The following is a 13981-nucleotide window of genomic DNA, read 5'->3' as shown; positions in this document are numbered from 1 at the left end:
AACTATTTGAGGGGCAGCTAGGTGGCGCAGTGAGTAGAGCACCGGCCCTGGAGTCAGGAGGACCTGAGTTCAAATCAGACCTCAGACACTTGACACACTTACTAGCTGTGTGATCTTGGGCAGGTCACTTAACCCCAATTGTCCTGCCTTCCCCGATCCAAAACAACAACAATAAACAACCCAGGTCTTCTGTCTCCAAATCCAGTAGGCCATGATGTGCTGCCTTCAAGGCTCAGTGTAGAAGAAAACCACCTAGCAGTAGACGGATGATACTCAAATTTCCCAAGCTATTAACTCATTTTTTGTTATCACTGTTTAAGGCTTACAGAGCATTTTCCTCACCACCCTGAGAGGTAAGTAATGTAAATATTCAACTCAAACAAACATTAAGTACCATTCTGATAGCCGTTTTGGAGATGAGGAAGTGAGGCTCAGAAAGCATCAAACAATAACACCAGCATGCAAACCCAGATTTTCTGATTCCAAATACAAAATTCCAAATCCAGTAGGCCAAGATGCCCTTCTTAAAAATAGCTCAGATATCTAGAGCATTTGAAAGGTTGACAAATGCACCTTTTGCAGAGCAACCCTGTGAGGCAGACAGTGCAAATATCGTTATACCTATTTATTATAATTTATTAATTAATACATTAATATTGATTAATCTAAATAATTATTAATAATGAATATATTATTATAAACATTTTCTCTGAGTGAGGCTGAGTGACCCAGTGGGGAAAATATTGTATCTGAAATCAGACAGACCCAGTTCCACCTGTGCTACAAAGGCCAAGTCACTTAAAATCACTGAGGCTCATACAATTCTGCAAGACTATATATAATCAAAGATTTTAACCCTTTTTGGGTACTGGATACCTCTGGCAGCCTGGTGACTCCTTCTCCGAGTTATGTTTTTAAATGCATATAAGGAAATCTATAGCTTTGCCAAGGAAACTAATGATATTGAAGTAGAGTTTGTGTGTGTGTGTGTGTGTGCGCGCGTGTGTGTGTATTCACAGACCCCAGGTTAAGAACCCAATAATAAGGTATTTTTTCTCACTAATGCTCCTGGGCCCAGTTTGACCCCATGGGTCTCTCTAGGCTTGAAGCCCAAATATACTACTCTCTGGCAGGAACCTCAAATACAATAGCATCTTCCTAGCTCTGGAGCCCCTCCAGACTGATTTGGGATTCTCCTGGGTACTCTCTTTGGGGGAGAGGGTTTGTCTTTTCCACCACCCCAGGCCCACTATCTGGAAGTTTCCTGATTGATTGCAGGCTGGCTTTGGGTAATCTACCCACATTCCTACTTAATCTCATGACTAATAATTGACTAATACTTTCCCACATATTTTAAGGGTTCATGATTTCATCACTGTGGGTATTACTTCTCCTAATTCAGATCACAAACTTTCCATGCTTTAATTTTACAAGTTTAGTAAGGTGATGTAGTTATTAAAAAAAAATCCTCCCCACTTGGTTCCCAAGCATGAGGCAAGGAACCTCTCCAAATTTAGCTGGGCTGGTCCTTCAGCAGCAGATTTACATTCTGCTTTAAAGACTTGTCCTCAAAGCCTTTCCAGCTGGGAAGGACCTGTTGGAGCATGTTTTCCCCTGGTATAACCTTCCAGAGCCCAGGTTCACCTCCTGGCTAGGATGAGGAGTCCTGGAGGAGGAGGAATAATTTTTAAAAAGCATCTCCCTCTGATGAACAAGGCCATTCATGATCTAGTTCCAACGTGTCTAGCATTTTCTTGTGCTTCTCTTAATACATAGCCAAACTAGTCTACTCTGCTCCCCTTTCTTATCCTCACCTCTCTTGTCCATTTGCTTTTGCTTATGCTATCCCTGATGCCTAGAGTGGACATCCTCTCCATCCCATCCTCTCCACCGCTTCTATGTCCCTCTCTATCTGTTGAAGGTCCCTCTTTTTCTTCACGGCTCAATTCAAATTTTGCGTGTTCCATTGTTTCTTTCTTGATTCGTTTCTCCCATTTCTCCCCCAAATCACCAGCCAAGGTTGGGCACTCAGAATACTCCTTGCTCCCCATTGCTACTTCTATTTATCATCCAGTCAAGATGGTGATAGCTGTTATCTACCAACTCCTAAGGCACCCTCATTCCTTCCTCAGTAAGTTCAATACCAAGCTCACAGTCTCTCCACCCCAACTTCTGCCCTTATACTAGAGGACTTCTGATATGCATAGAAATACTCCCTCAAACACCCTAATTTCCCGGCTCTTCAGTCTCCTCAAAACCAATGACACTCCTTCACTCCACTTCAGCTACACACAAACACAATCAATCATATCCTTGGCTTTGCCATGATCCACAAGTGTTCCATTTCCGAGTCCATGAATTTCCTCTTCTCCCTTTTCCTCATCTCACATCATTGAAATACCTTCCTGCGTCATCTCTGCCTTTACCCATGTCTCCCATGAACAGGTGGCCCTTCTCCTTGCCAAAGCACGTTGTTCCATTTCATCCCATCTTCTTCAGCAGACTTCCTACTCTATCATCCCCTCTTTCTCACTAATCTTCAATCTCTCACTGTCTACTGTCTACTTTCCCACTGCCTACAAACCAAGCCCATGTCTCCCCCATCCTTAAAACCAAACAAAAACCCTTGACTTGATTTGCCCACCCCCTCTAGCTACCATCCTATAGCTTTCTTCCCTTTCATGGTTTACCTTTTTGAGAAAATTGGTTGACTTGACTCCCTTTCCTCTCACTCTTTTCATCTCTCTACAATCTGGCTTCCCACCCCATCATTTAGCTGAAAAAAAGCTCTCTTCCAAGTTACCAGTGTTCTTTTAGTTACCAAATCTATTGGAGTTTTTTTCTCAATTTTCATCTTCCTTGACCTGTTACCTTTAACGCTGTCCATCACCCTCTTCTTGACACTTTCTTCTCTTTAGGTTTCTCCTCAATCCCTTTTTGTTGGATTTTCATCCAGGTCATGCTCGATAAAAGTGGGGGGGACAAGATGTTCCCCAAAACCCTAGTCACTTTTCTCTTCCTCTACTGTTTAATTTGGTGCTCTCATCAGATCCCATAGATTCAATTAACATTGAATCGTCATTATCATTTTTATGCAGATGATTCTCAGATCTATTTGTCCAGTCCTACCCTCTCCCCTGACTTCCAGTTTCCCATCACCAACTGAGACTAGATGTTGTGTAAACATCTCAAACTCAACGTGTCTGTTTCTCCAAAATAGAACTCATTATATTTCCTCCCAGACCCTTCTGTCTTCCTAATTTCCCTATTACTATCTACAACACTACCATTCCCAGTCACCAAGGCTCACAACCTCTCTTTTCCTCAACTGGAATTCATATCACATATCACAATCTGTTGCCAAACTCTTCATTTTTACTTCTACAGCATCTCTCATATATGTCCCCTCATTCCACTCATACAACCACCTCCCTGGTACAAGTCCTCATGGCCTCTCACCTGGACTACTACAATAACCTAGTTTTTGGCCCTGCCTCAATCTCTCCCTACTCCACTTTAGCTTTTCTAAAGTATGGATCCAACCATGCCAGCCCCTATCCAATAAACTCCAGTGGCTCCCTATTCCCTCAGGATCAAATATAAAACCCTCTCTTTAGCTTTTAAAGCCTTTCACAACTTAGCTCCCTCCTACTTTTTCAGTCTTCTTATGCTTTGCTTCCCTTATGTAGTCAAAAATCCAGCAACACCGGTCTACTTTCTGTTCCTCACATGTAACATCCTCCTTCCCCCAACTTTATGTCTTTTCACTGGATGTCTCCCATGCCTGGAATGCTCTTCCTCACTTCCACTTCTCTGATTCTCTGGCTTCCCATCTAAAACCTCACCTGCAAGAGGCCTTTGATCACAAGAGTGATCACAGGAGACCTTATCTGATCTACTTCCCACAGAACTGGGCCTTCATACTTTGCCCCTCAGGGGAGGTCTCCCAGTTTAGCAGATCAGAGTTGCTCCTCTGATCATTCCTTCTACAAATATAAAGGAAAAATAAGGCCTTTAAAAATCTGGCTCCTTTTTACCTTCCAAGAAAAATATGATAATTTTTTAAAAAATGAAATGACAGACCTACATTCCCCTTTCTTTATCTTTTCCCAGCTAAGAAGCCAGACCCAGAAGCAACAGAGCAGAGATGTGTTTGAGGGGAGAGCCAGGGCATACAAATGGTCTCTTTCCCCCCACCAATAAACAGCTTGGGACAAAGAAATACAGAAGACTTCTATGTGCTGATCAATAGCTTTCCCAACCACAAAGCCCAATGGGAAAGATTTTGAGAATGTCAAAATGTCAAAAAAGAATGTTTCAGTCCAAGTACTCGGAGCAGATGTGAGAGCCCACTCATTTGGACAGAGTAGCTCTTGAAATGTTACTAAATGCCAACCTCCTAGGCCTAGAGGAAGGAGAATTTCTACATCATTTTATACACACACATATATTTATGTAATTTCCCCCCCAATTACATGTTAATTTTTTGATATTTGTTTTTTGGTTTTTTTAAGTTTTGAGTTCCAAATTCTATCCCTTCTTCTCTTCCCCCTCCCTGAGAGGTAAGCAATAAGACATAGGTTATACATGTGCAAACATGTAAAACATTTCCATATTAGTCATTTTGTACAGGAAGACTCTAATAAAAGGAAAAGAATGAAAGAAAGTGATAATAGTCTGCTTCAGTCTGTGTTCAAACAATACCAGTTCTTTCTCTGGAGGTGGACAGCATGCTTCACCATTGGACCTTTGGGATTGTCTTAGATCACTGGATTTCTAGAGTATTTCTTGGATTCTGGAAGCTAGTCTTCTAGCCAGGAAGATGTCTTGGAAGTTGCCTCATGGGTAACCCCAAGCTAGAGTCTTGGAATATTTTCTTCTAGTTAAAGAAGAGAGTTTTCCTGTATAGCATTATCCTAAAATCTAGCCCTCTTGCCATAAAAGGGAGTATTGGGGAGCTTCGGCATCTGCATTGAGAAAAGTCTCCAATTTTAAAAGTCTTAGAATTCAGCCAGACAAGGGAGATTTCCTAGGCAGAATCTAGGCTTTTTATCCAGACACTTCTTGATCAATACAGTCTTGGAGACTGCCTTGGTACTTGAACCCAAGTTTGAAAGTTTGACTATCTGAGCTTCTGATCAAGAGGATTTTCTAGCCAGTGTGTATCCTAGAGAAAGAAGAGGGTTGCCCACATTGCCCCTACAACCAGAGAAACAGGAAGAGTTAAAAAAGTGACTTGAGGGTCAAGAGGTCATAACTGCCACACCTTCTATTCCTAGGAATGATTCAGATAGTGAAGAGTATAGGGGATTGTCTATCCCACCATTCCAAAGTATGTTTGCTTTCTGGGGCAGTCCAAACCACAGGGGGCACTACAGGAATGGAAAATCTAGAGACCCACCAGGATGCCGAAGGAATCACAAGGACAATCCCAAATTGAATCTCCTCTGAAGAGAGCTACTGTGAGAGTGTTACATGTCTTTGGGATCTGTCTGTGGTTCCTCTGAATTCCCTGCATTTTCTATATTTACTGTTGGGTGAAATAAATGTCATTGTGGAAGCATATTAAAAATCTCCTTTTTAGTTCAACTGAAAATACTAAGAAATAAATATTTCTCGTCTAATTCTCTCGCAAACTTTTCCCTTCAGGAAAGCATATAGAAGGCTTTCTTCTATTTAGAATAGCTTTAGGAGTGTAGCTATATTTACCTCTTATTTCACCCTCCCTCTTCCTAACTTCCCTGTTGTCTGGGGTACCACCATCCACTCAGTCACCCAGGCTCGAAAACTAGGTGTCATCCTTGACTTCTGCCTCCCTCTCACAGCCCAGAGCCTAGTCGAGTCCTGTTTCTACCTTCGTAACATCTCCTAGATATTCCTTTTCCTCCCCTCTAACACTGCCACCACCCCACTGTAAATAGACCCTCATCACCTCAGACCTAGACTACTGCAATAACCTGCTATTGGTTCCCCCGCCTCAAGTCTCCACTCATTCTATCCCTTGCTTCATTGTCAGATTGGTCTTCCTTAGGAAGACTTTCTTAAAGTGTAGGTTTGACCATTTCACCCCTCTCTCAATAAACTCCACTATTCCTATTACCTCCTGGATCAAATATCCTTTGTTTGGCTTTTAAAAGCCTTCATAACTTGGCCCCCTCCTACCTTCCCATTCGTCTCAGACCTTATTCACTCTGTGCTGTCTGCGACTTATGCTGTATACCTCCTGCTTGTACGTGGTCATTTGTTTATCTCCTCCATTAGACGGTGAACTCCCTGAGAGTCGGGATTGCAGTTTGCCTTTCAGTACACTCCTAGTATATTAAAGGCACAGCGCCCGACACTTAATAAATGTCACTTAATAATGACTGCCTGACTCTCTCGGTTAGATCCTTGCCTTCCCCATCCCCTGAGGCAGTTGGTCTGGCAGATAGATATTGTCTTCTATTATTCAGCAAGAAAAGGATGGTGATATTAATATTGATACTGAATCCGAGAGCAGCTAGGTGTCTTAGCGGATAGAGTGCTATACCTGAGTCAAGGAACCTGAGTTCAAATCCCGGCTCAGATACATACTAGCTTCATAACCCTGGGCAACTCACTTAACCTTTGTTTGCCTCAGTTTCCTTAACTATAAAATGGGGATAATAGCACCCTCCTCCCTGGGTTGTTGTGACGATCAAATGAGATAATATTTGTAAAAATGCTTAACACAGTGCCTGCAATTATATTTTATATGTGTGCGCACACACACACATGTAATATGTACATATATTATACACATATGCATGTGTACATATGTGTATGTGTGTATAGGTACCTGTATATGTATATATGTTACTGTTTGGGTGAAATAAATGCTGTTGTGGAAGTATGTTTATATATGTGTGTGTATATACGTATATATGTGTATAGATGTGCATATATACGTGTATCTATACACATATATACATATACACACATACACATACCACATATATTCATATGCCCCTACACACAAATATATATATATACACATCCTTCCACAATAGCATTTATTTCACCCAACAGTAATATATATACTAAATAAATGCTTATTTCCTTCCCCCTTAATCCAAAACCATAATTTAATACATTATAGCTATTTCCTTGTTCAATATTCCTATAGATGTTACCTCCGATTATCTTGGAGTATAGAAACATGTCTGAAGGTACAGTGGGGGATCATGGCAGTTTGGACATTTCTCTCTCCGAGCAAGAATGCTTGGATTTAGAATCATGTTAAATTGAATTAAATTGTTACTGACAGATTTTTACCTGAAACTCAAGAGTATAGTGTTAATTTTTTTTTCCTTTTGACACCACCTTATACCCAACATGAATTTTTATCTCGAGCAAGACTTTTATGGAAGCTGAGGATCCTGTTGCCCACATTTGTGAATACCTAGACACAAGCTGTACTTGGGAGATTTTCCTAGAATAACTCTGGGAGGGAGCCATGGGCTAAAAGAGAAAATGACCTCCTTGGGAGTGAACCCCTGACATTGAACCTTGTTTATTCGAACTAGAGCCCTGGATCATAGGTTGCAGTTTTTGTATCATAGTTCTTTGTCTACTTGTCCTTCCTTCCATTTGATTGTATACTCCTTGAGGGTAGTATCCGTATCATATTTATCTATGTAGCCCCAGCACAGGCCTCTCCAGAAAGGAGGTGCTTAATGACTAGGTATAGCTCCCTTCCCTCTTCCCAAATAAGGAAGGGAATAGGAAGAGATAGCCATTACCCAGCAAACAAAGTAATTTGACCTGATATTCACCCTCAAGTTTCCACAAAAAACATCTGCTTGCTTTCATAATGCCTTCTATTTGCAGAGCACTGTGCCAGGCACTGGGGGAGATAGAAAGACAGATAATGCCCAGACTCTACCCTCATGAGCTAATAGAAGGATATGACACATGCACAAATAACTACTGTAGAATACAAAATGGAGTGCTTGAGAAAAGTGCAGCTTAAAGCTCTGAGAAGAAAAGATCATTAATCTCCCTCCCCTCCAAATCTGCTCCTCTCTCCAGTTCCCCTTCCTCTGTCAATGCCATGATCATTCTCTCAGTCATCCAGGTTTAAAGCCTCGGCATCATCTTGGACATCTCTCTCCTCGGTCCCATACATCAAATCAACCCCCAAGTCCTGTAGCTTCTTTCTCTACAGCATCTCTCTTGAATCCTTCCCCCTGTGGACCATTTCTTCTTCTTCCAATGTAGTTCATTAACTCCTGCCTGGACTATAGCCTTCTCATAGATCTCCTGCCTTCCGATCTCTTCTCCCTCCAATCTGTTCTACACACCACTGCCAAATTAATTTCTTCATTCTTGTTTCTGCTCATGTTGCTATCATACTTAGAAACCCCTATTGCCTACTGAATAAAACCCAGATTTCCCTAGCCCGGTATTCAGGCCCTCTACAATCTGTCTGCAACCTACTTCTCCAACCTCATCTCCCACTAATACCCATCATGTATTCTATATTCCAACCCAATTGCTGTCCTACGCTCCAGCCTCAGAGTTTTGCCTCCTTCTGTTTCCTATGCCTACAAGCCTTTCTCAGCATCCTACCCATCCTTCTAGAGCCACCTCAAATGCTGCTTCCTTTGCAAAGTTTTCCCTGATTAGAGTGTTGTTTTCCCAAGTCTAAAATATAGCCTTTTCTCACCTAGGTGGTGGCTCAGTGGAAAGAACATTAGGCCTCAAGTTAGAAAGACATGAGTTTAAATCTTGACTCAGACACTTACTAGTTATGTGATCCTGATCAAGTCACTTAACCTCTATCTACCTTAACTTCCCCATCTATAAAGCAGAGATAAATAACACCTCTCAGGGTTGTTGTGGAGATTAAATGAGACAATATTTGTAAAGTGCTTAGCATGGTATCTGGCACTTAGTAGGTGCTTAATAAATGCTTGTTTCCTTCTTTCTTCCTCCACCAATTAGAATGCCTGGTTTCCTTCAGGCTCAAACACCACCTCCTACATAAGGCTTCTCCTGTTCCTAATGTTCTCCTTCCCTATGTCACTGCACATAGGTTTTCTATTTAATTATTGGTGTGTGTGATGTTTCCTCCCAACAGAATATGAACTCCTTGAGGGGAGAGATTATAGCTTATTTTCATTAGCATTGCCCTCCCAATGCTTAGCATAATGCATTCCCTATACTAAGGAGTCCTCGTTGAATGAATTTCAGGGGACAGAGTGGAAAAGAATCAAAGAAGACTTCCTGGCGAAGGCAGAGTCATTTTAGCTGGTTCTTGAAATATAGGTGGTATTTCATAGGAAATGGGGTGGGAAGGGTGAAGAGAAGTAATATGGGGGCTGAGCCTGAGTGTGATTAGGGGATCAGAGTCTGGAATCCAGGCCTGACCTGGGGCCAGGGTCCCCATAGCTTATATATAGATCATAGGACCATGCAACTCCTCCCATAAACCCTTCAAGCATCCATAAGCAGATTAATGAGATGATATGTTTAAACAACACAACAAAAACATCCTCACCGGGTGGCCAACCCTTTGGTGACCAGTCTCTCTAAACCTGGACATCAAACAGGCTCATCCTTGCAGTCCCTCCATCTCTTTCCAGCCTTTGAACAAGTACCTCTCATAGGGTAGTTGACTGTGTAGGTGTCTTATCTCCCCTATCAGTAATAAGCTCCTACTTGGGGGGACACTCGGTTCAGAGTGAACAGAGACTCCGTCCCAAATGGCTGGAGAGGAAAGTCCTAAGTGATTAGAGGTGGCGAGCTTTGAAGTTGCTGGAGACAAGATGGTGAAGCCATTGAATAACTATAGACTCATCTCTGAATGACATTGAAGACATGTTCTACTATTTCTTGCTGAATCAAGGCATAGTTTTAGTGTTTAGCATAGTTTAGTCTCATATGGCTGGGACCATGTCTACCTGCTGCTTAGAGGCCCTTAACTAAGGATCTAGGTTATGCTGACCAGAAACTCAGTCAGATCCAAAGACTGATGCAAGAACCCACATAGCTGTGATGGAGGAACACAGACACAATCTGAGCAAGTCCTAAGAAGTGATCCTTCTCAAGTTAAAGCAGGGCTGAAGTTTTTTAGTCTTTAGAGAGGACAAAATGATTGAAGGTGGTACGGAGCAGATGTGAGAAATGAGGATATACAAGGTTTGGAGCTAAACAAAGCCATACCATGACCATCATAAAGTAAAACAAGCAGCTTGGGAAGACTTCAGAACCCCCACCAATGCAGTGACTTCAGACAAGGGATAACAAAGCTCGCCTCTGGCTTCTTAGCAAAAAGGTGATGGCTTAGAAGTGCAGAAGGAGACATCCATTTCCAGATATGACAAATGTGTTGAGTTGTTTTGTTTGTAACTTGTTACACACACACACACACACACACACACACACACCTTCTAGGAGCAGTGGGGAGGGATGAGTTAGTGGGAAGTCACAGAGATGCAAAATTCAAAGAGAAAATAAAAATGTTCAGAATGGGATGCAGAAATAAACCAAACAATTTTATTACTAGTATGTTGAATTGAATATTAACTTCTTTTAAAACAAACTACATGGCGCATAGTTTTTTATTCTTTATTGAGGGAAGAAGGGGAATTAGCATTTATTAAACATGCACCAGGGTCTGTACTAAGCACTTTTTACAAATATTATCTAATTTGATCCTCACAACAGTCCTGGGAGGTAGGTGCTATTTTTATCCCCATTTTACAATTGAGGAAACGGAGGCAAAGCAGAAGTTAAGTGACTTGCCCAACGTCACTCAGAAAGTGTCTGAGGCTGGATTTGAACTCAAATCTTCCTGACTCCAGGCTCAGCGCTCTAACCACTGAGACACCAGCTGCCTCTGAATGTTGGCTGAATATTGATTATTGTAAATTTCATAACAAAAGTGGAAATGTTAAAAATAAATGAAAGCATACAAAGCTGGGATATAAACCTGCATCAGTGGGGCTCAGCAACCACACTGTGGTTTGGAGTAACCTCGGGTGTATGGGGTTGAAAATTAATAGGTAACTGATGTCAGCCTAACATATATTTTCATTGTTTACCTAGAAGGAAACAAGGTTTTCCATAGTCCTTCACAATAGAAATATCTGGTCTATCCCAGCCCTCTCTCACTCAAATCCAAGTCAACTGCAAGTCGCGTCATCGTTTCCCTGATGTCACGGTCCTCTTCGAGAACGAAGGACAAACATGACAATCTAGTCTATCCATAGCCTTTAGAAGGGATGACAAATTTCCAGAAGCAAAACAAAATTGTAGGCCTAGAATCCTGATCCCACAGTGACCAGAAACCAAGGTCCGAGGACTGGAGGCATGACCTCTATGGCTAGAAGTAAGGCTCTTGAGTAACTACAAACATTGCTTCAGAGTTACTCAAGACACAAACCCCAAGTGGTTGGAGATACTGTTCTGAGTAATCTTTGACTCACCCACAAGGGAATTCCTAGGAGTTCCAAGGCACTAGAGGTATGGCCCCTAACTGAGACACACCCCAGAGTTGTTTAAACATATCAGAAGACACAACTTGAGTCTGGACCCCTTGGTGGTACCTTATGAGTGAATTACCTCTTCTATAAAATGGAGAAACTGAACCAGATGGCTTCCAGGCTCTCTTCCTACTCTAAATATGATAACTTAGAGACAAGGAAAAACAATGACTCTGTGTGACACTGTGGAGCCCAGCCACAAGGGACAACAGAGACCACGCTCCGTGTTGCTAGGTGTCTGGGTCTTAGCTTCAGCCTGATAAAAAGCCTTGATGCTAAGTGATTGGAGAGATACGGTCCTAGGAAAAGAGGCCCATTCCACTCTGCTCCAGTCATCAGATTGGTACCATGGTCCAGGATGAGGGTGAGGTATGGGGAAATTGAGCTAATTGAGGGGATTAGGACAGCAAATGGTTAGATGTGGGAATTGAGTGAAGCACACTGACTCCATCTTATGACTCAGTTCTGGAGCTATTCAATTATGGATCTAATCCAAATTTGTCATGTGAGAAAATATTATTCAATTGTAGGAATTGGGAAAAAAAACCTTATTGCATTTTTTAACCTAGCCCCACATGGCTGGGAAGCTGGACTACCTCTACCTGCTGCTTAGAGACCTAGGTTATGATGACCAGAAACTCAGTCAGATTCAGAGACTGATGCAAGAAGTTATCTCACCATTGTACATCTCAAGCAGCCCGTAAGTTTTATCTGAAAACTGGCCCCATACTGACAAATCACTTATTTTTCCATGTTCCTTTGATTCTTACAGACACTTTTGAGGAGTGGGACATCTCTTTTTTCTGAATTCAGAGAACTGTGCCTGTTCGCTCTCCCCCTACTGACTTGGAAAGTCCCTAGTCTTTCATTTAACTAGAAATCAGATTACCCAATGTATTGTTTCCTTTTAATTCGTTGGTCTTATTTAATTAATTGTTTTTAATGTTTTTAATGTCTCCCTCTATAGTCGGGGTCCAAGACTAAGCTGAGGAGGTCTGGGCTGGGTTTGTTGGACAATTGTCACGTATTGCTTAATAAATTGATATGTTCAGAAGATTGAACCTTTATTTCCTAGGTCATTTCACTCACCACAAGTAGGATGGGTGGAGGGGGAGTGATTAGTCAATACGGGCTGAATACATCCAGTCTAACCTGTTGCCCACTCAGAGAACACATTCTGAGTTTCCAATAGTGAGCACTGGCTTGGGGTCAAAGTTGACATCTTTACTTAGGTGGTATACTGGTATGGGGTACTACCTTGGTATCAGGAAAACTTGAATTCAAATCCAGCCTCACTCACTCACTGTGTGACTCTGGGCAAGCCCCTTAACCTCTCTCTCAGCCTAAGGTTTTCCTTCTCTGTAAAATACAGGTGATAATAATAACAGCACCTGACTCATGAAGTTATTGTGAGGATCTAGTTAAATGACACACATAAAGTACTTTAGAGATGTTGAGGCAGGATATAAATGCTGGGTGGTATTATCATCATCATCATCAGCGTCGTTGGTGTTTCAGAGACTGGAGAGACACAGAGCTAGAAATGTTGAGAGAGACAGAAAAGAACTATTCTCCACTATTGTGAGGGAGGGATGAAAGAGAGCAAGAGGGAGGAAGAGGGAAGTCAGGTGGAGGGGAAAGGGAGAGAGTATGAATGAATAGGCAACAGTAAGCCATATTCAGGATTAATGAGACAGGCCATAGAAGACAGAAGCGGAAAGGAAGGTTCTTTCTTGCCCAAGGTCACAAAGCCAGTAAAGGCTGAAGTTAGGACTCGAACCCAATTCTTTTGTTTCAGAGTTCAAAGGTTCTCCCTACTATATTGTACCATTGCCTCAGACATTAGGCAATGAGGTTGAACAAATAATGGAGTCGGAAGATTTGGGTATGAATCACGCCTCTGCCACTTCCTACTTATGTGACCTTAAACTCTATGGGGTTTAATTTCCTCATCTGTAAAATTAGGGATTTGAATTAAATGATCTTTAAGGTCCCACCCAGCCCTAGATATTAAGACCAAGGGACAAAGAGCAAAACCCTAGATATTAAGACCAAGGGACAAAGTGCAAAACCCTAGATATTAAGACCAAGGGACAAAGGGCAAAACAGGAATACAAACAGACAAAGTGATCCAAAAGACAGAAAGACCCAGGATCGAAAAGGTCCAAATACTAGCTAGCTGTGTTTGTGGGATTGGCTTCTCTGGGGCTCAGTTTCCTCCCCTGTAAAGTGAGAAGGAGGGGACAAACCAAGACACAAAGCCACAGGAAGACAAAGTCAGAGATAAGAAAGATGGATTTACCCCCAGCTGCAAAGACATCAGAATTGATGCCAGCATTCAGTGAGACAGACTCAGATGCAGAGTCTTACACACACACAGACACATACAGGGAAATAGCAGTCACCCCCCCTCCCCCCAGATACACACACACACGTGGTGAGATACAGACAGGTATTGAGACAAATATACAGAG

Source organism: Trichosurus vulpecula, chromosome 9 (genome assembly GCF_011100635.1).
Source record: "Trichosurus vulpecula isolate mTriVul1 chromosome 9, mTriVul1.pri, whole genome shotgun sequence".
NCBI classification, from domain to species: Eukaryota; Metazoa; Chordata; class Mammalia; order Diprotodontia; family Phalangeridae; genus Trichosurus; species Trichosurus vulpecula.
This window is presented reverse-complemented; position numbering follows the sequence as displayed.